This window comes from Malaya genurostris, chromosome 3 (assembly GCF_030247185.1).
Source record: "Malaya genurostris strain Urasoe2022 chromosome 3, Malgen_1.1, whole genome shotgun sequence".
Classification (NCBI taxonomy): Eukaryota; Metazoa; Arthropoda; class Insecta; order Diptera; family Culicidae; genus Malaya; species Malaya genurostris.
Window position 1 is genome coordinate 236,917,941 of NC_080572.1, and position 22,674 is coordinate 236,940,614.

Here is a 22,674-nt window from a genome sequence, read left to right on the forward strand (position 1 = left end):
AGGGGTTTTTTTAAGTGTGTATGTTCTTTTCAAATCTACATGTCCCTGACATTCGTAATGATAAGGTCCATTTGTATAGTCAGATCAGATTTCAGTATATATTCGTTACCATGGTAATTGTCACAATCAGTCACGTACCCAGAGGTTTCACCCTCAAGGTCATTCGCCTCTTCGGGCTAGAAATTGCGGGGTTGGGAATCGAACCCAGGCGGGTTGCGTGAAAGGCATCGACTTACCTATCACGCTCTACCAGTCCCCAATATGGAAAACTGTTCCATTTGACGAAGCGTTTCACTCGATATTATCATGCGATGGGAAACTAGAAAGCGTGGCAGCTAGGATTTTTTTTTGTTTCAATTATAGAGGTTTTAACACCTTAAGGTCATTCGCCTCTTCGAACCTGAAAATCTTTCTGACCCTACGTGCGGGGTTGGGAATCAAACTCAGGTGGGCTGCGTGATAGGCATCGACTATCCCATCACGCTATACTCGTCTCCCAATCTATGCATGTTAACAATTGTTATAAGGGTGAGATTCTTGCAGTAAACGAGTTACGAAGCGTTAATTTTAAGGAAGTTAAAGAAATTACGAAGCCTTACATGCGTTACTTTTCAGTAAATTATAGGCGTTACGAAGCGTTATATGTGTTAATTTTTTAAAAGTTATTATTTTTATAAGCTAAATGCGTTATGTAGCGTTACATGCATTATTTTTTGTAAGTTATAAATGTTACGAAGAGTTACATACATTAATTTTTCTGCAAATTATAGGCGTTACGAAGCCGTGCATGCGTTAGTTTTTTTTGTAAATTAAAGGCGTTATGAAGCATTACATATGTTATTTTTTGTGAGTCATAGGTGTTACGAAGTGTTACGCGCGGCACTTTTTTCGTTAGTTACAGGCGTCACGAAGTGTTACATGCGTTACTTTGTTGTGATTCATAAACGTTACATGCGTTACTTTTTTGTAAGTTATAGGCGTTACGGAGCGTTACATCCGTTACATTTTTTTAAGTTAAATGCGTTACGAAGCGCTGCATGCGTTATTTTTTGTAAGTTAGAAGTGTTACGAAGCGTTACATGCGTTACCTTGTTGTAAGTTACAAGCGTTATTTTTTATAAGTTTTGGGTATTACGAAGCGTAACATCCGTTACTTTTTTTGTAAGTTACAGGCGTCACGAAGTGTTACATGCGTTACTTTGTTGTGAATCATAGGCGTTACGAAGCATTACATGCGTTACTTTTTCGTAAGTTATAGGCGTTACGGAGCGTTATATGAGTTACATTTTTATAAGTTAAATGCGTTACGAAGCGTTGCATGCATTATTTTTTGTATATTAGAGGTGTTACGAAGCGTTATATGCGTTACCTTGTTGTAAGTTACAAGCGTTATTTTTTATAAGTTTTAGGTATTACGAACCGTTACAAGCGTTACTTTTTTGTAAGTTATAGGCGTTACATGCGTCATGCAGCGTTGCATACGTTACTTTTTTGTAAGTTATAGGAGTAAAGGAGAGTTACATGTGTTACTTTTTTGTGCGTCATAGGCGTTACGGAGCGTTACATGCGTTACTTTTTTGGGAATCATAAGCATTACGGAGCGTTCCATGTGTTACATTTCAGTAAGTTATAGGCGTTACGGAGCGTTACATTTTTATAAGTTAAATGCGTTACGAAGCGTTACAAGCGGTATTTTTTGTAAGTTATAGGCGTTATGAAGCTTTACATGCGTTGCTTTGTTATAAGTTACAAGCGTTATTTTTAATAAGTTTGGGGTATTACGAAGCGTTACATGCGTTACTCTTTTGTAAGTCATAGACGTTACGAAGCGTTACTGGTTTGTAAATTACTTGCGTCATGATGCGTTACTCTTTAGAAGGTTTAAGGCGTTACGAAGCTTTTGTAAGTTTTGGGTGTTATATGCGTTACTTTTTTGTAAGTTATTGGTTGTTACGAAACGTTGCATGCGTTATAAAGCGTTGCATGCGTTACTTTTTTGTAAGTTATAGGAGTAAAGGAGAGTTACATGTGTTAATTTTTGGGCGTTATAGGCGTTACGGAGCGTTACATGCGTTACTTTTTTGTGAATCATAAGCATTACGGAGCGTTACATGCGTTACATTTTTATAAGTTAAATGCGTTACGAAGCGTCACAAGCGCTATTTTTTGTAAGTTATAGGCGTTACGAAGCTTTACATGCGTTAACTTGTAGGCGTTATAAGTTTTGGGTATTACGAAGCGTTACATGCGTTACTTTTTAGTAAGTTATATGCGTTACGGAGTGTTACGAAGCGCTACTTTATTGTCAGTTATAGGCGTTACAAGTGTTACTTTTTGCGTTACAAGTGTTACTTTTTGGTGAGTTATTAGGCTACAAAGCGTTCCAATCGTTACTCGTTTGTAAGTCACAAGCGTTACATGCAAAACTTTTTATGAGTTATAGACGTTACGTAGTGTTACTGGTTTGTAAGTTACAAGTGTTACGATGCGTTACTTTTTAGTAGCTTTAAAGCGTTACGAAGCGTTTAGGCGTTACGAAGAGTAACATGCGTTACTGTTTTGTAAGTTATAGGCGTTACAAAACGTTACATGCGTAAATGCTTTAGTAAGTTACAGGTGTTACGAAACGTTACATGTGTTACATTTTTGAAAGGTACAAGCGTTACGAGGCTCCTAAAACGCCTCTCCCAAAACAAAATCCTGGGTACAGGCCCGGTCACAACAAATGGTTTTTTGACGCATCGAAGCCAACGAATAGAAAAGTTTTATAATTGTTTTGTCAGACGTTTTTCGAAAGCCACGACTTCAAAAAAAAAAGCAATCATCAAATCGATGTTACTGAAGATGACTTATTTTCTATTTTTAGATTAAAAAATAAATTTTACTGCTAAGAGATTGACATCGAATGATGAGATCATCGTTGCGACCGAAACGTTTCTTAGGTTAAAGAGAAATCGTGGGTATTTTCGGAACGAGATGGATGAGTAGATGTCGGGAAAAGATGGTTGACGTCGTTTTAAAATCGAAGATGGTGACTCCCGGTTTATAGATAATTTTTTTTTTGAAAACCGTAATAAAATGGTTGCGAGATTGATGAGTAAATGTAGGAAACGATGGTCGCAGTCGTTTCAAAATCCAAAATGCCTCTCCTGACTCCTCAAAAACCGTAACAATATGAGTATTTTCGGAATAGGTTTGAGGAGTAGAGATCAAGAAACGATGATTGAAGCCGTTTCAAAATCCAAGATGACGACTTCCGGTTCATAGATATTTCTCGAGAACCGTGACAAAACGGGTAGTCCCGGAACGGGATTGATGAGGAGATGTGAGAAAATGATGGTCGAAGTTGTTTCAAAATCCAAGATGACGACTTCCAGTTCATTGATATTCATTGAAAATCGTAATGAAAATGTTTTTTTTTTTCGGAACGAGATTTATGAATAGATGTCGGAAAACAATGGTTGCACTCGATTCAAAATCCAAGATGGCGAAAATCTTAAATCCAATATGTTAGCATAAATAAATTAGAAATTGGTTATAAACCAATTTTTTTATTTCATTATTCTCATTCTTCTTCACTTTGATAAGCAAACAGCCAGGAATGTCGTTTATATCTACTCATCAAATACCCATATTGTAAAAATTTGTAACGAACATCGAAATATCTTGAATTTTGAAGCGACTTCAAACATCCTTTCCCGGCATTTTTGCTTCATGTATGTACAACACGTATGTTGTCAGAGCATTTGTTTCCATGTTATGCGAACACTTCTTTTTACGAAGTCGGTTCGTAAAAACAGTTCAAGTTATTTGGCTGAAAAGAGCTACGTAAAAGGAGGTAACGTAAAAAAAGTTTACGTAAACTGAGATTTGAGTGTACATCACTGAATAGAATCGACCCGGGAACTTTTTGACCGACGTGTTACGATTCTTTTGACTCGAAGAATTCTTTCAATTTTAGGCTCTTACATGCGTTATCTAGCTTGTGAAATCAGTGCTTTTTACGCAGAATCGTTGCCGGTTAATGCTTTCTCTTACTAAATATACACTAAGAATAATTACATATAAACAGATGCATATAAAAGGAGCGTCGTGATTTACTTACATTCACAATTCAATGCATGTAAAGATAAGTCATATCATTAACTTTACAGTTAATTTAGCTGAAGCTTACATCGATAAAGACGCAAAATTTATTTTTACATGTTAGTAGATGTAATATTGTTTCATCATCGAAGAAATTACGGCATGCTTGAATTGACGTCAAGCGTAAATTTTATTTTTTCTAAGAGTGCAGCTTTCATTCGATAAATTTGCTATTTCGCAATCGCGAGTTCAGAAAAGATAGGTATTTGCTATGTAGAATTCAGTGGAAGGAGTGAAAATTTTCACTGTGTTGAATATACTATTTCGCAATAAGCCGACTAATAAATATAAATTTGCTTGAGACCACACAAAAAGGCTGTTATTTACATCATGGCATTATTATTGACGAAACTGTGTCACCGAGATCACATAAGACTTACAGCCCAGTGTCCAGTGTCCATACACTCAGTTCAGTCTAAGTATAAACAAACGATTCCAATGCGGCACAAAATGAGAATTGTTTACGATCAGACTAAGCTTCCTTTTCTTTGCTGTGTGAGAAAGTGAAGTGGTTTAGACTCATCGTAAAACCTAGCTAAAGATGATGCAGTTGCAGTCGTCCATCACGAGCGTGTCAAGTCACGATACTAACGACAGCGGCAGTTTGTGAGTTCGCGGAATACCAAAATAGTTTTTCACGCAAACCCGGGAGGGGGACGATGCACTTAAGCTGAACGTAAGCAGATTTTTGACAAGATTTGGAATAGCTCAGATGTTCATGGGTTAAGTTGAACTGACAGGGCCGAAATTTACTACCGTACCGGCTTGATGGATTTTTTTTCCGAACGTCCGATTCATCCGTTTACTAGAATTTTTATGTTTTTTTGGGTTGAAAACCAATTCTTTTGGACCGTTCTTAGTTGTTTTATTAGATGGGTTAATCTGCCAGTTGGTGTTAAGGTTTAATTGTAGGAAGTCAGTTTTTATATTTCGTCTTCAACTTTTCAGTTTATGTAACAAGATTGAAGTTTCAAAATCATAATAAATTAACTCACCTGTTTCACTATTGTTTCGAATTGGTTGCCTAAATTAATTTTTCCAATGAAAACACAATTCGTTGTTTAGTTGAACCTGTAACGAAGAAGAAGAAGAAGAAGTTCCGGAATTGAAATATCGATGCATAAAACATGAAATTAGGATCGTCCCAGAAGCAAGTGTTTTTAAGCAGATCAACAATGTTTTCGTTGATTGGCTTAAGTGCAACTTATTCCAAGCAAAACGAACGGCGCTAACACTTCGTTGCAGACTGCGGTGGGTTTTAACATTTACATAAACACACAGTCGGTTGTAAATCCGCTTAGGTTTATTGCCGCACGGCAGTCACAACTGAACGGACCTAAGCAAACAGCAAGCAGGGACAATTACAAACGTCACCCAAATCTTACGCATAGTGAAACCAGCCTGGTCAGCTAATCTGCTCAACTATTTCCAGACAGCCTGCGCTGGGTGTTTTCCTTGTGTAAGAGGATTAGCCGGGTTCGAGTGATTGCCGACGTGCAAACTGATAATCGTCCCTCCTCCTGTCGGTAAGCACACACACATTCACTCAACTTGAAGTGTGCAGCTTTGTGCAGCAGTATCAGTTTTCAAAGAAATTGCAAAATCAGCAACCGAGTAGTAGATTTTTACAACATGACAAGGGATTCTAAAACATGACTTTGAGTTCGCTTACGCTGGAAAACCGACTAGAAAAACACAAACTGCACAATTGTATTTGAAACACAGAAACGGACCGGACTCACCCTGTCTCTGGTGGCGTCGGATTGGAAACAGGTGTTTTGAGTTGCACATCACGTGCGCACCGCGCCGTACATTTCCGAATGCATTATTAAAATTCATCAATCATTTCCTGTCGACAAAAAATCATCAAATCAAATGCATATTATTCACTGAAGCAGAAATCATACTCCAGGCGGCTGGCCCGTTTTGCTATTATCCTGGACAAAAGAGGATTGCAATTTCGCCTGCCTGGCTGCCGTGAATTATGCCAATCATGGCTTTTTCATCCGGATGTCGGTTTGGCTGTTGGTGTTGGTGATGATGATGATGCATGATGGGGTTTAACCATCCGTACGAAATTTATGTGTAGCAAAAAAAAATAGGAGAATTCGACAGAATAATCCGCTACGAAACCAATCTCGCGGAAAAAAAGTTATTTTTCTATGATGCTTTCAGGTAATGAAATGAAGGGGAATCATTCGGAGACTACGCGAATGATAAAATATGTAACAATTTTTGTTTGTTTTTCGATTGTTGACCAGATGACCTCCAGTGTGTGACATTACGGAAAATTTTAAAAAATATGGTTATTTATTTCGAGTTACGCATTAGAACAAAATCACGAAGATTCATTTTTAATCTTTTCTATTGGTTCAAAATATATACATATAAAGGGTGATTTTTTAAGAAGTATTGGATATGATTTCCAAAACAATTGAGAAAATTAATGAAATATTTATTTGAATCGATAGAACGATCAATATAATTTAATGTTTGAAGATGATTTCATGCGAATATATTGGCCACGGCTTCACTTTAGATTGTCCATGCAAAGCAAAGCAAAGTCTTGGCATTACATTCCTTTTGTGGAATTTGGCCTTTCTGTTTCAACAGATTCTTAGTGCTCGAACATACGACAACTTGTCCATGCGCAAGGTCCAATTTTGGCACACTCTTTCCAACATATCGGCCGGTACTTCACGAGTAAATGCCTCTATATTAGCTTCCAGTGCGTCAATCGTTCGCTGGTTTATCCTTGTAGACATGAGCCTTATCATGGCTCCACTAGAAATAGTCTAAAGGCGTTAAATTACACGTTCTAGGCGGCTCTTAATTTGGTCATTGTTTCTCGTGCCGTGTGGTATGTTGCACCGTCTTGTTGAAACCAGATGTCAGGTATGTCCAATTCTTTCATTTTGGGAACAAAATCGTCAATCATCACGGTATACGGTAGCGCTCGCCGTTCACATTAACGTTCCGTCCATCGTCGCCTTTGAAAAAGTACGGCCCGATGATGCCAGTGGCCCATACTCCACACCAAACAGTGACTTTTTTGGGATGTATTGGTAGCTCTTGCAATGCTTCTGGCTGGTCTTAACTCCAGATACGGCAATTTTGCTTTTTCGAATTTTTCGAAAAACACTCTTAACCGAGCATTTTGATAGTAAAATTCAATAATTTGTAAGTGTTGTTCACTCATAAGTTGATTAAAGATTAAATTATAGACCAAACTGAACAAGTTAGACATTCAAACAAGACTCACACATGATCTGTCAAAATAGTGTTGCCAAAAAGATACCAGCATAAAATCACCCTTCATTTGAGTCGGTACAGCACGAATGATTGTACGGGAAATTTCTTCTCTCTACAAACGTCTGAAACAATGTTTTCATAACAAGAAAAATCTATTATTAATTAATTTATTAACCTAAGACAGAATATTTCTTGTGAATGAGTTGATTCTATTGGTGAAGCAGTAAAAACACAATAAAAATTTCACATATCAGTATCTTGGGCTGGGCGGCAGTTGAACTTGGCGGGAAAATGCCACAGGAGCGATACTGAGAATCAACTGCCATCTGAGTTATGTTTTTTATATTTAAAACTAAATTTAAGACTGAAACAATATTCTTTGGGAGTAAAAAAAGCGATAATAAAGGGTTCGAGTACTGCTTCTGAGACACTTTTTCGGAAATTTTCATCATTTCGTTTTCTTTCATCACTTTACAATCTTTTTTCACTACTCTTTTTTTTAGAGATGTTTCAGAAATTAACAGCACAAAAAGCACATCTTCCGTATGGAAAACCCTTTAGATATTACATGGAATGAGATGTCCCGGGCCTAACAAAGAAAAGTTCGATTTTTTACCGTGAAAACATTTTTATTCTTCAGTATAATCTCCACCTAGAGCAGTGATTCTCAAACTGGTCCTCTACAGCCCACTAGTGGGCATTAGCTCATTTGCAGTGGGTAGTAAACTCAAAAATTGTCAACAGGTGAGCAATGAGTCAAATGACAAATAGTGGGCTTCGATCGTTCTAAGAAAGGCCCTGAGAAAAATGTATTCATGACAAATTTACATAGACATGTGCTAACTGCAAATATGTTGATTGTCGCAGAATTTGAATATTTTTTTTTCTATTTGGTGGGCAGTAGAACGAATAATATATTTAAAGTGGGCATTCGATCAAAATAGTTTGGGAACCACTGATCTACAGCGAAACACTTCCCCCTTTGGTCTTCCAGAATGTTGATGCCCTTAAAAAAAGATTTTTCAAGGCCTTCAAAACAGGCTTCCGTTTGCATACTTCGACAGGCTAGCAACGGAAAGCAGTATTTTCTACAGCACACATATTATATATTTTTTTATTTAAAGATTTTGGATGAAACGATTTCAAACATTGTGTTCGGACTCACCAAATCAGTTCCGAAAATACACATATTGTAATGGTTTTCAATGAATATCAACAATCGGAAGTCGCCATCTTGGACTTTGGAACGACCTCCAAAATTTTCTTCCGGCATTTATTTGTCAGATCAGTTTCAAAAATACTGCATTCGAATATTGTCATAGAACATATTTTCATATTATGCACAAATCTCTTTTTACGAAGCAGATTCGTAAGAAAAAGATTACGTTATTTGGGAAAAGTGTTACGTAAATGGAATACATTGTAAAAAGAACTGTGAAAATAAAGGCTTTTGGTGTACTTCATTTGTTATTTTCTGGCGGAGTAACCAATTATGAATACCGAATAAAAAATGCAGTTCATGCTGCTCTTGAAGTTTGAACTTTAAAATAAAATACTCATCTTTAACCTTGGAAAATAAAACCAAATTTTACAATGCTTTAATTTTTAAGTCTTCTATTTACAACGGAAAATTTTTAACCATCCATACTTTGCTGAGCTCTAAGAAATCAGCTCGTACCATGACATATTCGGAAAACACCCCTTAAAGATATACTTTAGGATTGATTTGTTTGTCCCTAAAAGAGCTGAATAAATGAATTTCTTCAATGTTCCAGTTGTTCATTAGATTTATAAAAATCTAAAATATCACAGATCTTTTCAACTTTATTTGATTCGTGTTGTACTAAAATTATAGAGTTGGACTTCAGACGCAGCAATTAATTTGAGTATTGATGACGATTCACTGATTTTAGCGAAAACGAACATGACCGAAACACAGAAATGTTTTCTCTATACAATTTTGTTTTTATTGTGTAGCTTGTTAAAGGTTTACTTACATTACTGTTTTGAACGTTAATACAAATGTCAGCAAAACGTTACGTTTTTAAAACAACTTAAAAAATATTGATATTTGGACCAGAACATTTATGAGAAGTCTTACTCGATGAAAAAGTCAATGAAATTTCAAAGCCCCGAAAATTTTTTTCGACTTTAAAAGCAAAACTGAAAGACCAAAAAAAAAATGATATAAAAACTATTTAAGCAATGGCAATTGACAGTTGGAAAAGTTCATTTAAAAATATGCACATAAAAAAGTCCATGTTATGCACATAAAAGGAATACGACGTTTTGCGTAGTTTTATAGTTAATATTGACTCGTTCGATTAGTATTTTACAGGAATGATAGCAGAGGCATTGAACATCATGCGTTTGTTTGTTAAGTTTATTTGAACAAAGTTTGGAATGAAACATAAGGAATTGAAATATATGCCAGGAAACACAGTTTTAATTTGTTTTCATATTTAGTCCAATCATTATTCTTTCGAACATACTTCCGACCCCTTGAAACGACAATTTAATATGATAAGCTTAACACTTTCACGTAAGTCTCACGTCATTACTGTCAATACTATGCAAAATCGTGTAAAATTAGATGTGAGTTTGTCGGAAATTAAGCAAATTACGCAAAATCTCAATCAATCTAAAATGACCATTATATACATTAGTTAACTCTCTAGTAGTAGTGTCAATCAAGGATGGCTTTTATCGTATCGAAGTACGCTCTTTACCAACTCTTCACACGATTCAATCAGTGCCATCAAAGAGAGACGGTTATCATCTCAGCAACAAAAAACCGGCATGGTTCATTTAACATAGAATGTGCGAGAGCGAATTTCTCTTGATGACCTATCTGAGCATCACGAGTTAGCACGCTGCTGTAACACACACTATTCTCGTTTTGCGATCCGTAACACACTTATTCTCGTTTTGCGATCCGATTCTATACGGGCAATGGGTAATTGCGATAGAATCATTTTACTATTGCCGCTTTTTTTAACTATGTGCAATTAACCTTTATATAAGTTGTGTCTATGAAAATGCTCCACATCAGGGGTTTGAAACATTGTAACCTAGTATGAGAATCATCAAGTCGAATCATCGATTCGATTTTCTGCGATAATTGTCATCTTACGATTCTCTCTTGGTAAATTCTACACAGCGCCGATCGTTGCCAGACTGTATATATTTTGTTAAGAGCCAGAGTATGAAGTGGAACGAAGAAATCCCTCACGGTTCATGCATTGAGAGGCAGCAAGTTGTTGTAGCATCTTCTACCAGATTGAAAATGTTGTGTACAATGTAGAGAAATATCGAGCCGCTTTCTGTCAAATTATCGGCAATCACCAACACTGGTGTCAATATAGCCTAAACAAAAATACGTTATGAGTAATGGCTATGAAGTTCATAAAATATTTCATCATTTTTAACTGTAATTTAGCTGCCATGCAACGTACAGTGACGAATATAACTTCGGGTTGATTTCCGTAGAGATTCAGAATGTTTTTCTGTGCTGCATTATTTCAGGTGTTCTATCTTCAAATGTGGTTTTTGTTTCGTATGACACTTTGCGTATATATTATAGGCATTTCAGTGAATTTGTGTTTTATAATCATAGCTTTGTAAAGGGAATTTGATTTAGAGTGCTGTTTTTCGCTTTCTACACCTTTGAACACTACAACTTTTCGTTAATCAACTTAAAATAAAAAAAAACTGTCTTTCCGTTCTCTACACTGAAAGTTTTATCTAGTTCAAGTTTGATTGAAAAATTAAACAAAGTTCGTGATAGTCAACCATACAATAGACGAATTTCGCACTTAATTGGTTTCCCAGGGAGCAGCACTCTGTCAGATTTGAATGGAACTTTCTGGACATGTGGGCTTTGGCCCAAAATGCTACTTCGCATACTTTTTTTTCACAATTGATCCAGACTAGGACTAACCTTTTTTCATCATTTTTTTACAAACAGTTCCATTTTTACAAAATCTGTCAAATTTTCTAATAAAAATGCTGAAGAAATTCCGTATTGAGTTCTACACTGAAAAAAAAATAACGTAGTAATTTACACAAAAAAAAACATTTTTTATTTTGATTAAATTTTGCCCCAAGATACATTGCGCGATGGACACTTTCTATGAAAAAAAAAACATTTATCTAACAAAATCCTTCCCTTGCCCAAACTGAATTTTTATTCAGTATCTTTTATTGAATACTAATCTAAATTGGATGGGGACTCAATGACTAAATAGCACTAAATTTCATTGAAAAAATGGTGTTCTCTATAATTGGACATCAAATTTTTAAGAACGATTTTTCTCAGTAAAGGATTATTCGAAAATTGGACTAATTTTGTGAACATCACCAGCAACAACAATTTTTTATACAATTCTCTACTATAATTTGTTGCAAAAAATTGGAAAAAAAGTCTAGCTATTTACAAATATAGTCTAGATCAATTATGGAAAAAAAATCTTAGATGTCCAATGTTTGTTTTAGTTGGTGCAAGATTCGTCAATAGTTTTGACGAATGACATCATTTTTAGATAATTAAGGCTGATTTTTTTGATGATATCTTTTTGTAACACTATTTTTAACAGTGATCGTGTCTTGTGTCATGGTCAAACTTCTTCAGTTTGGTCTATAATGATTCATGATTGCATGAATTGACTTCCAACGGCTAACATTGGGTGAATGCCCAAATTGGAAGAATTTGACATGTTTGACATGTGGTTTCAACAAGACGGTACCCCATCCCACACGGCACGCGAAACAATGACCACATTGAGAGCCACCTTTTGTGAACAGTTTATCTCACGTTTTGGGCCCGTCAATTAGCCGTCTAGATCGTGTGATTTAACGCCATTGGACCTAAGGATCATGTCTACAAGGATAGATGCCAAAATTGTACATTGCACATGGGCCATCTAAAGCGAAGACGCGGCCAACATCTGCATGAAATCATCTTCAAACATTAAATTATACTGATCGTTCTATCGATTCCAAAAAATATTTCATCAATTTTCTGATTTTTTTTTAAAGTTTTTTTGGAAATCAAATCCTATTCCTCTCAAAAAATCTCCCTTTGTTAAGGACACCACGAGTTGTTTTTTTCGAAATTCATACACCTATTTTAGTTCTTTTTGTTTGAAAAAAAAATCGCAGAAGGATACTACTGACACCAATTCGATGCTCTTCTATTCAATGAATGGCAGTTAAGGAAGACATGTGATGGGAACTTGTTAACACTTTGATACATCAGTTTTTGAAGGTCTGACCTGTAACTAATATAACAAAAAAAAGCGAGCTCTAGAATTTAATTTAATGCTAATAAATTACTAGCATTTGTTGCATTACATTAGCATCCAAAAGAACAGTTCATAGAATGCGTGTATCCGTAAATCAATAATGCCCAACTTTGTTTGTCTATCACTTGTACCCATCCATCATCACTGCTTTAAAAGGGCAGAGAAATTTAAAAATATCCACAAAATTCCTCCTTCCAATCACCTTCCAGGAATGAACAGAAGAAAAAAAGAAAACGCATTACCAAGATGGGTTCATCTTCGTTTCCCATTATCAACCGAGCATCCGACAGTTATGCAGCTCCTCGTCGAAGTAGAAAAATTATATTTCCTTGACATCTGCTAGGTGCCGGGCCAACCAATCTCCAAGCTCGGGCTGGATACGCTCGTTTGGCAATGATAATGGCATTAAAACAATGAGCCACTTTTCATTCCTGGCAAAAACCTATTACGGAGAAGCACGAAAGCGTTCAGCAAGGTGTCGGGTTCCGATTTCGTTTAACGGTGTGTACGCGGGAGACCACCACCAGAAACGAAGGATGCGTAAAGTAAACAAAGGCGCTTGACTGACAAGGAACGGTATAGTCTAGTTTCAGAGGTAGTTTGGATCCAACCAATCTGTCCAAGTGAACAAATGAAATTCAACATAAGTTTTCCACACGTCATTCATGACGATTGGATTGTGAACGTTCTCGCAAAAAGATACACTGCCTTGCGCTAAAGGCTGCTAATCTCACTGGTAGAATGAAGTTGTATTTAAAACAGCAGTATATTTTCCAGGACTGAATAAACGGCAGACACTCGTGACAGCACGAAATCCTGTTGTCTGAATGTAGGGTTGCCAACTGCACGTGCTTCGCTCGGCAGTGTCGGGATTAGCTTATGACATAAGATCATCATCCATCAATTTTCATGAAATAAACAATGGAATGCAATAAACGCTGGATGAGATGATTTTGCGAAAATCAATGTTTTTGTATTCGAATGAGAGACTCGAACTGCCTTACCTCCTTCATTTTCTTGGACTGTCAACTATTCTTGGATCAGTTCGCTTTCACATCTCATCCAAGTCAGTCGATAAAACAAAACCGCTTACGTTCAGAACGAAAGAAACCAAGTACAGTATTGTGTAGTGAACAATAGAACGACCTCGAAAATGAGTGAAGCAAACGAACAAAAGCTACCGCCGGTACGAAAGAATACAATTATTGTTGACTTCAGGCAGTGCAAAATTCGACCTTCGATACGAGAACTTAAAGGTTTGCTTAAGAAGCAAATGCATCTTGATATTAAACGTGTGCATTTACTTCAATGCAATAAGACAAATAATGATGTTTACATACAGCTTTATAAAGAGTTGAATGCAATTCAATTCGCAAAAGACAATAATAATGTGCATTATGTGGAGCACGAGAACATTAAGTACAACATTCCAGTATATATGGAATATAGTGCTATAGAAGTGCGTGTGCATGATCTTCCCTCAAGCACCGATTCTTATATTCGCAAAACTATTTCCCAATACGGAGAGATTCTCTCTATCGAAAAAGAAAAGTGGAAGAACTTTTTCCCCGGTATTCTAAATGGCGTACGTTTGTTACGCATGCGCTTGAGGAGGCCTATACCTTCTTATGTGACATTCGGTCAGGATACAAGAATTCCGTGCAAATCACTTGTTACCTATGACAATCAGATGGCCACATGTCAATATTGTCAAAAAGCTGTTCACTACGGTAAGCCATGTGATAAACTGGACAAGGAGACAACCACACCAAAGGACAACGGTGCTTCCTTCACACCAACCCCAAGCAACCTTAGTACACCTGTGACATTCACCAACAACAGTGAAGTATCCCCTTCAACGAAACCATCCAACGTAACCCCTATAGAACAGCAACTAGCAACGAAATCAACAACAATACTACGGCAATGGATGACGAGACGAACCACGAACAAACTGCCCCTCAATCCTCGCAGGAGGGAAACGGAAACTCCTCTCCCCCTAGAAAAAGGGTGACAACGAGATCCAATACAAAAAAATTTTTAGCTAAAAACTCAGATCAATCGGCCACGTAAAGCTTGTACGCAAATAGGCCTGAATAAAAATATCTTTTATAAAAAAAATTTTCTTGGATGAACATACATCTCAGAAGGTAACCCGATTAGACTCAGTGTCGTTACCCTTTGTGGAACTCTATTTAAATCTTACTCTCACAAGCATGCGTCACAAGTCATACCAAGTAATCGATACATTTTCTTTTCTATCGTTCACTCGATAAAGATATTTGACACAATCGAACCGGATATTATTTTAAAAGAGTTTTTGTATTCGTATGTTGTGTTTCACTAGAATAAAACGAATAGTTTATAATCTCGCTCAAAACTTTTATAAAACTTTTGTAAAATTTTACATTCTTTTCAACAGACTTGGCAGCCGATTCTTAGCGGATAGAACTATTTTATGGCTAGTGCTACAATTCTACTAACACTAAGAATCCATTCGATTCGCGGTGCGAGTCCACGACTACTGGCTCGAAACAAGCAATTATTTATGGCCAAATAAAACAATTTGCATCATCAGTTTGAAATTTAAACTCTAGCCTTACTTTTGAGAAGGGACTAAAAACCCCTTGACAATGTTCAATAATACTTATCCCAACAACGGTGGGTTCGATCGATTTGGTATCTTATGCAAAGTCCTATTTTTAAAAATTTAATTCTGTTGAAATATTGTTTTAACATTTTTTCATTTAAAAATTACACTCAAAACTCGATCATCCGAAAAACCCGTATTTTCGGGTTTCAAAATTTTTGATATATTGTAGCTGAAGTCCGAAATCGAATACTGTCATATTTTTAGTATGAATAAATAATATTTAAAAAAATACATATCTTAAAAACAAGGTAAATTTTTGAAAATCACGAAAAGATTCTTCTATACATTTTTCAACAAAATTTTATAAAAGAACACTAAATTGCCAATAAAATAGACCTGCTTTCATCCACATAGTGGTGTAATGATGCCTTTTTATTTAAAAGGTTTTTTATTCAGGCCTATTTGCATACAAGCTTTACGTGGCCGATTTAGCTGAGTTTTTAGATATTTTTTTTTGTATTGGATCTCGTTGTCACCCTTTTTCTAGGGGGAGAGGAGCTTTTTATTTTCTTCCTGCGAGGATTGAGGGGCAGTTTGTTCGCGGTTCGTCTCATCATCCATTGCCGCATCGATGGTATTGTTGTCGATTTCGGTCTTCTTTTCGTTGCTAGCTGCTGTAGATGCGCCTTGTTGGTTGCAATTGCTGGTTGGTTGGAGGGTAAGTTGTTAACTGCAGCTGGTGTACTTTTTTCCATAGGGGATACGTTGGATGGTTTCGTTGAAGGGGATGCTTCACTGTTGTTGGTGGCTGTCACAGGTGTACAGGGGTTGCTTGGGGTTGGTGTGAAGGAAGCACCGTTGTCCTTTGGTGTAGTTGTCTCCTTGTCCAGTCTATCACATGGCTTACCGTAGTGAACAGCTTTTTGGCAAAATTGACATGTGGTCATCTGATTGTCATAGGTAACAAGTGATTTGCACGGGATTCTTGTATCCTGACCGAATGTCACATAAGAAGGTATAGGCCTCCTCAAGCGCATGCGTAACAAACGTACGCCAATTAGAATATCGGGGAAAAATTTTTCCACTTTTCTTTTTCGATAGAGAGAATCTCTCCGTATTGGGACATAGTTTACGAATATAAGGATCGATGATGCTTGAGGGAAGATCATGCACACGCAATTCTATAGCACCGCTAAAGCCGAAACCATAATTAATGCAATATCTTTCATATATACTGGAATGTTGTACTTAATGTTCTCGTGCTCTACATAGTGCACATTGTTATTGTCTTTTGCGAATTGAATTGCATCCAACTATGTATAAAACTGGATGTAAACAATATCATTTGTCTTGAAGTAAATGCACACGTTTAATGTCAAGATGCATTTGTCCCTTAGCAAACCTTCAAGTTCTCGTATCGAAGGTCGAATTTTGCACTGCCCGAAGTCAACAACAATTGTATTCTTTCGTGTCGGCGGTAGCTTTTGTTCGTTTGGTTCACTCATTTCGAGGTCTATTGTTCACTATACAATACTGTACTTGGTTTCTTCTGTCCCGAACGTAAGCGGTTTTATTTTATCGACTGACTTGGATGAGATGTGAATGCGAACTGAGTAATGATGCCTTTGTCATTATCATTTAATTAGAAATCGATGCAAGTTCCGATGAAGTTTTCGACGATCTGTTTCCAGAGCCGGTTTCACAGTCGTAATCAAATCAATAGCCAAGCCTACAAGTTCAAATAGCTATGAAATCTGCTTCGAAAATTTCGTTCTTATTTGTGTCGTAAATTTTGTGACAATTAGTCATTTTGACCAACATCTAATAAGTTTAGCGAAAAAACTATTCGATTCAAAAATTGATTATAGAGACAAAGACCTCAACTGAATTAAAGCTGGCTGATTTACCTCTCATCGCTTTGTCGATTGAATCAACTGAACGAAAACGAAAACCTGTGCTCCTGTTACTGCAGTAAATGGAATTCACGTAAAATGGGAAGTGGTATTTTTCAAATAACATCATAAAATATTCTTTGAGATTTGATTTTTATTTATGTTTTTATTATCAATATAATAATTTGTGCTTACAACATGTATGTAAATATTATTGACTGTTTTTATTTATTTGGTATTTTGTTATTATAATGATTTGGTTTTTACCATTATAACATCATTTGCTTCCGCAATTCTGTGATTTTTGTGTAAGGAAAATCGTCGCAAAGGCGGTCTTCTTCCGTACCAGTACGTACCGATGCGTACCGATTTCGCATAGTCCATTTGTATGACGGTTTGAAAGATTTGACACCGAAAACCAGATGAAATTGCACAATATCTTTTAAGACAATGAGAGCTTTAATTTGAATCAAAATTTGTAAAAATCGGTTTATTCGTTGCGGATATATCGAAGTTAGTTTCGTTTTTAGAGTTTTGCCTTTCTCATATAGAAAGGTTATGCAATCACTTTGAAAGCCGACTTTTGAACCGAGGCCCGGAGGACCGAGTGTCATGTACCATTCGACCCAGTTCGTCGAGTACGCAAAATGTCTGTGTGTGTGTATGTGCGTATGTGTGTATGTAACGTTTTTTTGCACTAACTTTTCTCGGAGATGGCTGAACCGATTTTTACAAACTTAGATTATAATGAAAGGTCTTGTGGTCTCATACAAAATTCCTGAATATTATTTGGATCCGACTTCCGGTTCCGGAATTATGGGGTAAAATGTGCAAAAAATTGTGAAAATAAGTGCACTAACTTTTCTCAGAGATGGCTGACCGATTTTCACAATCTTAGATTCAAATGAAATGTCTTGAAGTCCCACAAAAAATTCCTGAATATTATTTGGAGTCGACTTCCGGTTCGGTAGTTATGGGGTAAAATGTGCATAAAAAAGAAAATACACTAAGGTCTTTTTTTATGCGGCTTTTATACGCGACTTTTTTTATGCGAATTTTCAAAGTTATGCGGTTTTTATTATGCAAAGTTTCAGAGTTATGCGGTTTATTTATGCGAATTTTCAGAGTTATGCGGTTTCCCTTCTGCGGTTTTTTTTATGCGAAGTTTCAGAGTTATGCGGTTTTTTTATGCGAATTTTCAGAGTTATGCGTTTTTTATGCGGTTTTTTTATGCGGTTTTTTATGCGGTACGTAAATTCGCATAGAAAAGACTTCAGTGTATGTGTTCTAACTTTTCTCATAGATGGCAAAACCGATTTTCACAAACTCAGGTTCAAATGAAAGGCCCTGTGGTCCCATGTATAATTCCTGAATTTCATGCGGATCCGACTTCCAGATCCGGAAATATAGGGTAAAGTGTGTTAAACATTGTATACCATCACTGAAAATGGGGCAAAACCTTAAAAAATTTTTTTAAATCGACCTCAAATCTTTTCCAATTGATAGTTTTTATCAGTAGACGGTCAAACAAACCGAATTCGGTTATTCTTTTAAGAATCGAAGAAAATTATTTTGAAAAATACCACAGTATTTTATATGATAGTATGATCGATATGAGAAAGGCATCATTACACCGCTAGGTGGATTAAAACAGGTTTTTTACTTCACTGTTATCGGTGCTTTTGGAATCAGGGAACCGGGGACAAGTAGTCCCAAAGTATATTCACCAACTAACAAGATTCCCGGACAGTTGATCCAGATCCGACTTTCGGTTCCGGTAGCTAGGCCAGCTAGATGAATTTACCAGTATGTTTAAAAAAATGTGCACCTTGTTTCGTCATCGCTTGTGAAAAAAAAATGAAATTGAAAATTTTCACTAATCGCACTGTAATACCGGAACCGGAAGTCGGATCTGAATCAAATGTCCGGGAACTTTTTAAAGAATTTCAAGACCTTTTGTTTGCTTCTTAGTTTGTGAAAATTGGTTAAGAAATTTCCGAGAAAATTGAGTGCGCATTTTTTCATAAATTTGCACATATATCTTTGTAATTTCGGAACCGGAAGTCGGATCCAAATAAAATTCAGGAAAATTGTATGAGACTATAACACTTTCCATTTGAATCTAAGTTAGTAAAAATCGGTTGAGCCATCTCTGAGAAATTGAGTGACATTTTTTTTCCTTTTTTTTGGTGCATATCACTCTGTAATTCTGGAACCGGAAGTCGGATCCAAATGAAACGCAGGAACTTTGTATGGGACTTTAAGACCTTTCATTTGAATCAAAGTTTGTGAAAAACTGAGAAAACCGAGTGACATTATTTGTCACATACACAAATACACACACACACACACAGAGAATTTTGTGACCTCGATGGACTGAGTCGAATGGCAAAACGGAACTCAACAGATTTTCGGTTGGTATGGTGTTCGGTTTTTTTCTGCTCTGTTTCTTTCCGTGTTTTCACATGCAGGGTAGTTGAATTGGCAAAACAATTTTCCCGGATAGGAGCTAACTACGGGTTGGAATCTTGTCTCTGCCGCGGCTTTTTCACAGTTTTTCTTACATAGTTATACTAACCAGTCAATTTTTCAACCTGTTTTCCTCGTTAGATACTAATCAAATTTGAAAAAAGAAGATATTTTCTGTTATTTTTTCAGCAAAACCATACCATTCTTTAACAAATAAACATATTTTAATGAAACTTTGACATATTTCAGTTAACAAAAAAAACTTAAGTCAATTGTGTAAAAATGTGCGGAAGCATAATGCTGCGAATCATTTTTCTCGTCATACATTTTAAAATAATTGTTGATTCGCAAAATTTTTCAGCGGATTTAGATTCTACGATGTTGCATTGCATTATGATATTTTCCCGATTTTCCAAAGGCCTATAAAATTCGAAAAAAATACAAAACAATCGTTTAAAAATACTGTATAAAATTAAATTGATTTCAAATTACCTAATTATGAAGGGGAAAATATTTTGCCGGAATTTTTTGCACACCCTATATCTTCGTATCTGGAAGTCGGATCCGGATGAAATTCAGGAATTCCGTATGGGACCACTGGACCTTTCATGAACCTATGTTTGTGAAAATCGGTCACGCCATCGCTGAGAAAAGTAATTGAGATCAATTTGGGAAAATATTATCACTATTTCCGGTGCCTCCGGAATCGGAACCAGGATTGCCGAAATCGGTTTGTTCGGCCATCTACTGATAATGATTACCGATTGAAGTGGTCATGAGGCCAGTTTAGATTTTTTTTGCCGCTCTAAGTGACGGTATATCATTTTTGATATACTTTACCCTATAATTCCGGGATCGGGAGTCGAGTCCAGATGAAATTCAGAAGTTTTGTAAAGAACCATAAGTCCATTGATTTGAACTTAAGATTGTAAAAATTGGTCACGCCATCTCTGAGAAAAGTGATTAGGCAGTTTAAAATTTTAATTTTGCACTAATCACTCAAGAATTCCGGAACCGAAAGTCGGATCCAGATGATATTCAGCGGTTTCGTAAAGGATCATAAGACCATTCATTTGAATCTAAGTTTGTGGAATTCAGTCGCGCCATCTCTGAGAAAAGTTAGTACACATATTTTTTTTTTGCACATTTTACATTATAACTCCAGAACCAGAAGTCAGATTTAAACAAAATCCAGAAGCTTAATATAGAATCTAAAGAGCTTTCATTTGAATTTAAGTTTGTTACAATCGGTTAAGCCATCTCCGAAAAAACTTGGTGCACTTATTTTAACATTTTTTGCACATTTTACTCTATAATTCCGGAACCGGAAGTCGGATGTGAATAATATTCAGGAATTTTGTATGGAATCGGTTTAGCCATCTTCAAGAAAAGTTATTGCAAAAAAGCTACAAGGATCAGCCCCATGGGGTTGCTCGAGCCATTGATGTTGAACAAGGCACCCAACATTTCTAATGATCTACAATCAAACAGTTCAATCAATCTTCACACTTTTGAATCCGCAATTGCACGAGAGTCTGCTTAGATTGATCTTGATTAGGATCCAACACCGAACACTAGAATATAGACTCTGTTTGTCTTGATTTGTATTTGTTTTGTAGCCGACGAAATTACATCAGCATCACAAATGTATGCAATTATATCTTTGTACATACTTGCGATACGATTTTGATATAAGAGCTTCTCTTGACCGTGGCTTGATACATTTAAATCGAATCTTAGAAATATTTCCAATCAAATAATGAAATAATATTAATAATTGATACAAAATATACTGAGCTGTAAGTGACCACATTTCTACGTGTATTTTTCCTTGAGTTTCTAATTTGCAATCGAAGTAGAAATCTTGGAAATAATTGCGGACGAGACATGTATCAACCTGTGGCAACCCTATTAGAATGCTGAAATTCGCACTCTTCTACAGCGGCTTTTGGTTCTGGTTATGTAGAAGTCGCATTTGTTGTATTCAATTCGTTTTAATTAAAATGTTACTTTGACTGTTTTGCTCACACCGCGCTTTCGATCCGAACGAAAATCGTGGAGTGTCCCGACAAAAAAACACATACTGTCAACACGATGGAGAATGTCAGTTTCATACAGTACAGCATCGGTTATTTGATCTCGTAAAGTGTTGATAATTTGATTGTTGTGAGATCCGAGCCTCGCGTTCGAAGCCTGTTTCGATGAGATGAGAATTTCATATACGTATGTGGGCTAGAAACAGGTTCCCTGTGAGATGCGGAGGTTGTGTTTACTGCTCATGTGCAAGTTGTTCGCTTCATCAGAGCGTTTATGGCTGTATAATTGGATTGATGGTGAACTCCTGTCTCGTCCGTACAACACAAATACACACACCCATGAAGTGGCAAACGCTGACAGCAAATGAAGCGAGAGCATATATTGTTTCGAACTCAATTAACAATAAATTACTGTGGGTGGATGGTAGAAACAGTAGATCTGAAGATTTCCCTTTCGGCTTTAGAAATTATTCTAGTTTATGACTTTAATTCTTCCTTTGTAAACAATAAACACTTTTATTGGATTGGCATATGACTACAAAATCAAAAGTACCCCTTGATTGTCAGTACCGTTATTCTCGCCTTAACTACACTGACATAAATCAGCATGCTCATTAGCTTAAACATAATTACCCGCCGATAATCATAATTTGCTTCAAATCCTGCAAATTTTGTCCGTTCATTAAACGTCCCCCATCCGTGCTGCTAGCAAATTGCTGATGGCTTCGTGCACCCGCCAGGTTCCACACCCTGAAGAAGCACATTACCGGTAAAAGGTACATCCTTCGCTACTTCGTTTTAATCCATTACCCGAGCACGGAGAGCCGCACATTTTTCTCCGTCGCACCACCCTCACATCGCATCATTACCGTCACTGGGGTGAGAAGTAATCTTTTCGCGAGAATGAATCGAGTGGAAAACCCGAAAATTTCCGCACTCTTCCGCTGATACACAACCTTCGCGTTGAAACCATTAACGGGTGA

At 36.5% G+C, this 22,674-nt stretch overlaps 1 protein-coding gene across 4 annotated transcripts in view; it reads right to left on the minus strand.

Annotated features, from left to right (window-relative positions):
• The window catches only part of LOC131434652 (uncharacterized), a 554,689-nt gene that overhangs the window by 364,054 nt on the left and 167,961 nt on the right, over positions 1–22,674 (minus strand). For 3 of the 4 annotated variants that reach the window (XM_058601596.1, XM_058601597.1, XM_058601599.1), the window contains exon 2: positions 5,142–5,217. The exons of the other annotated variant lie outside the window; for it this stretch is intronic. The gene's annotated coding sequence lies outside the window, so the exon portion shown is untranslated. The remainder of the gene's footprint in view (positions 1–5,141; positions 5,218–22,674) is intronic. 4 annotated transcript variants of the gene reach the window in all.